Below are 4817 nucleotides of genomic sequence, written 5' to 3' on the forward strand. Positions count from 1 at the left end.
CAGTCAAGTCTGAGCCAAAGGAGGTCCCATCAGGCAGCCAGGCTTCTGTTCAGTCTGGGGAGCAATGCCAACTGGCTGCCCCCATAGCCTGGCATGAGCTGATGGCCCACTGCAATCCCATCAAGAAGGGAAAAGAAGGGTGGAGCTGGGCCAAAAAGCTGTGGTAATTTGCTCTCCCTGCCTCCAGCAGCATTGTCCTCTCCTTTTGCAGCCCCACACAGAGGCCTCCCGACCTGAGGGTCTGGACTAGGGAGTCTGATTGTTTTCCTAAGCCCCCATAACCCAAAAATGAGGACCTGGAAAGAGAGATGTGAAGGTTCTGAAGAACAGGAATGAGGCAGCTTCAGAAATGCCCTCAGCCCATAGGAAAAGTGCTGTGTCAGGCAAAGATGGTCTCTTCACGGTGCTTCTTGGTGAAGATGGTGTCTGGCTTATGCTGGGCATCTGGGTGGTTGGTTAGCTTGGGGACACAGGAAGACACTGGGCTTTCCAGGATGGCTTGCTTCAGCTCATAGAACACAGCAGAGTCCTCTTTTGTGAGGAAGGTGATGGTCACCCCACTCTTGCCTGCTCGTCCCGTGCGGCCAATGTGGTGGATGTAATCTTCAATATTTTTGGCCATATCATAGTTGACAACTATAGACACATCTTGGATGTCAATACTATGACCAGCCACATCTGTAGCCACCAAAATATCCTTGGACCCAGCCTTGAGGTTGGACAATGCAAACTCTAGCTGCTCCTGGCCTTTTCCACTGTGCAGTGTGCAAGCATTGTACCCCATCTTCTCCAGGGATTTGGCCAACGCGTCGCAGTCCTCCTGGTTGACAAAAATAATGATGGGTGGGTCAAAGCCTTGCTCCAAAATTGCCAGCAACTTTTTCTTCTTTTCTGACTCTGACATGAGGAAGACCTTCTGTTCCACACACTCATGGGGCTTGCCTGCGGAGCCAATGTACACCACAGCAGGTCGCCGAAGATAGCTCCTGTCCAGACGCTCCACCGCTGGGGGCATGATGGTGGTGAACACAACTATTTGGTGGTACTTATGTTTTCCCGACTCAAAGTTGGCCAGCATCTTCTCAGGGTCCTCAGCCTCATCTGTGTCTGGCTTCTGGTTGCTGACAGGCATGTGCTCCAGGATCTTCTAGACATCTGGCTCAAAGCCCATGTCAATCATCCTATCTGCCTCATCCAGAACCACATAGGTACAGCGGCTCAGCACCAGGGAGCAGATCTCCAGAACATCAATCAAACGCCCAGGAGTAGCGATCACAATCTCACAAGCCATATGCAGCCTGAAGCCCTGGTCTTCTCTGAAGATGCCACCAATGACAGCCACAGTGCGGATATCTAGGGGCTTTCCAAATTTGACAGTCTCTTCCTCAATCTGTTGAGCCAACTCATGGGTGGGAGCCAGGATGATGGCATAAGGGCCTTGGTCTGACTCTTCAGTTCTGTCATTTTTGAGAAGTGTGGTGATCCAGACCAGCAGTGGGATGAGGAAGGCTGCTGTTTGCCACTGCCAGTCTCAGCCACACCAATGATGTCATGATTCTGTAGCCCAGTGGGAATTGCCTGACGCTGGATAGGTGTTGATTCCTTGTAGCCACACTTATCAAAGACCTCCAAGATGTGTAGGGGCAGAGAAGAGTCTTTCCAGGATACGATGGGATTGGGGATCTTGCCACCTTTGGTGGTTATGCTGTAGTCCTCACAGAAGATCCACCAGTCCCTCTCCGTCATCTCATCTAACTTTTTCTGAGACCAATGACGATCATCCCAGCGCTGCTTGGCTTCCTTCTTACAAAGTTTGCAGAGTCTTGCCTCCTCCTGCTCCTTTTCTTCCAGGGTTCGCCTCTTCTCCATTAGTTCTGCATAGAAGTGTGACTGCTCTTGTTTCTGCTGCTTGAGGTCAGTGCCTGCAATGAAGCCTCGCCCTAACAACTGCACCCGGCGCCGTTCTTTGTACAGGGAGTTGTAGTCAATGGATGTGTCCTCAGATGCATCCCACTCAAAAACAAACTTTTGGTCATTGAAATGTCCCGTTCGGTGCCGCTTTTTGATGCCACCCCAGGTAATGCTCCTTAATGGCATGCGGTTCCTTGCTCTTATCCTTCTCTTCCCAGATTTTCTGCCGCCCTTGCTCATCCTCATTTCCACTGGTCTCTCGCTCCATCTTCCCCCTGCATTCCCGACGTTCCCATTCCTGAGGATCTTCCAACATCTTCCTGCCCAAGTCTTGGAATTGTTTCCTTTTCTTTCTCTCTTCTTCAAACATCCTCTGCTGCTCTTCTACCACCTGCTGCCATCGCTTTAGAGCTTCAGCCTCTCGTTCTGCTTTGGAGAGGAACTTGGGCTTAGCCTCAGCTTCTTCTTCAGCCTTTTTCTTGGCCAGAAGTTCCTCCAGGGATAATGGCTGGGCCTTAGGCTTCTTATCAGCATGTTCATCCTCTTCATCCTTCTTAGAGTCTCTGTCCTTCCGAAATTTAAAGTCTTTTCCTCAGCCAGGAGATAAACTGAATCATTTCTAGTCCTTGTCCCATCTGTGCCCATCCTTGTCTCGATCTCGGTCCTTCTTATTATAATCCCGCTCCTTATCTCATTCTCATTCTTTGTGCCATCATTCTCTTTCTGCAGATTTCGAACGGGAATGAGAGTGAGAATGGCTGCCTCCTTGATATCTATCCCTTCAACGATGCTGTTTCCTATCTTTAGATGGGGAAGACTTGCGGTCCCTGTCTCTATCCCACTCTCCGTCAGGAGTCCGTGATTGCTTCCTTTCCTCTCTGGAAGGTGATGCATCATGGTCCTTTTTGTCAGCCAGCTCTCCTGCCACCACCCTAAGTTTGAACTGCCCAATGTGGCCTCAATGTCGTGGAGCTGTCACCATCCTCAAGTCACTCTTAACCTAAGTTTAATGACCAGGGTAAAAGTGGTTTCCATTTCGCTTCATAACAATTGTGGACAAGTACAGGCTTTAAGCAAATGAAAACATGCCAGTCGCTGGTCTGGTGGTCTCCCTCCCCACGTGGCCAAAGTGGACCTGGAGGTGAAAGTGGAGAGCCTGATGGATAAGATCAACTTCCTGCGGCCCCTCTCTGAGGCTATAAGGCCCCCTTCCTTCCCAATATATGTTTAAGACATGATTGATTCTCTTAAGCCTTATTTTTTTCATTCAGTGCTTTTTACCTTCACATCTATTACCACACCATCTACTCAGATTCTGAGACCTTTGAAACTATTTATCTATCAAATATTCTAACTCCCTTTCTTTTTTCTTTCTCCTTTTCTGTGTCCCCCACATCTATGGTTGCCAGTGCCTGTGGATAACATTCTTAGAGTCTCCTCCCCCATCCAAGGTACCTGGACAAATAGACCCACGCACCTCTGCAGTAGGATTGGAGGACAGACACCTTTTCATTCTTTAGCCTGCTGGCTGAGATTTTGGCCTGCATCTTGGTCTTCGTGTTTTTTAGTGGCATCACTAAAAAGCTAACTTTAGGGGTTTGTGGTAGGGGCCTGTCCATTAGATGTGAGCAGAATTGGCTTTGTGTCTGCAGGAGTATAGCCAACTACTGTCGCAATCAAATGACATATCCATCATCCTTTCCCTCGACAACAACTGGCACCTGGACCTGGAGAGCATCATTGCTGAGGTCCACGCCCAGTACGAGGAGATCACCTGGAAGGGTAAAGCTGAGGCCAAGGCCCTGTACCAGACCAAGGTAGGTGAGTCAGGAACTTGGAGGAATCAGCTTCCTCTTGGGCCCTTCATTCCTGCCCAACTTTGTCACCTAGGCACGAAACCCCTATATTGTCCTCCAGCAGAGCTGCGACCCTCTGAAAACTGGCTCACAGAGACACAGGCTTCCCCTGGCCTCCAGGACCCTGGGAGGGTTGATGTGCCAGATAAATGTGATTAAGCATTTGGGTGATCAGTAAGAGCCTGACATTGGGGTGTTGGATAAGCTAATTACCCTGATTTGATCATTGCATGATCTATACATGTATTAAAACATCACACTGTACCTCATAAACATGTATTACTATATGTGTCAATTAAAAAAGAGCTAAACAAAGAGTTTGACAAATCATAGCTGTTGTTATCATCATCATGGTCAATACCATAGGGGCCAGATCGAGCCCATAGAATGCCTTTGTGTGAGTTAGAAAAAGTGCCACTCTGGGCAGACGCAGCAATGTGGGCCATGGTGTGGCAAGCACAGTGTAGGTTGGGCTTTAGCCCCCACCTGCTTCCTTGGTCAAAAGCGGAAGCCCTGCTCACCGCCACCATTACCACCTGATGATGGTACTAGCATCATCAGCACCACCACCACTGCCCTCCTCACCTTCATCATCATCATCAGCTGAGCAAGTTGATCAACGAAGCAAACCCAGCAGGACAGGCAGCAGTCTTTCCCATCCCTTTGGTTAGGAGAAACTTCTCAAACTGAGCCCTGGTGTCCCCCTTCCATGGCATGTTCTGGAGGTGCTCCAGCCTTTGAACATACACCAAAGCTTGTCCCCTGGGGTCAGACCTCATATTTTTCCCTCTTCATGGTTGACAATTTCCTCTTCCTCCCTCCTCTCAGCTTGGGGAGCTGGAGACCATGGCCAGCAGGCACAGCAATGACTTGAGGAACACTAAGAGTGAGATTGCTGAGCTCGCCAGGATGATCCAGAGGCTGCGGGCAGGGATAGAGAGCGCCAGGAAGCAGGTACCCTGTAACAAAGGAACAGGGCAGCCCGGGGGTCCCCGGTATGGCCCATACTCTGAAGAATGCTCCCTTCAACTCAGGCTTGCTACCTGAGAT

General features: G+C 49.7%; 1 pseudogene; it reads right to left on the bottom strand.

Annotated features, from left to right (window-relative positions):
• Positions 1–379: 379 nt before the first annotated feature.
• Positions 380–2946, bottom strand: LOC108521539 (probable ATP-dependent RNA helicase DDX23 pseudogene; annotated as a pseudogene).
• Between the last annotated feature and the right edge of the window lie 1871 nt (positions 2947–4817).

Source organism: Rhinopithecus bieti, unplaced genomic scaffold (assembly GCF_001698545.2).
Source record: "Rhinopithecus bieti isolate Rb0 unplaced genomic scaffold, ASM169854v2 scaffold_56806, whole genome shotgun sequence".
Classification (NCBI taxonomy): Eukaryota; Metazoa; Chordata; class Mammalia; order Primates; family Cercopithecidae; genus Rhinopithecus; species Rhinopithecus bieti.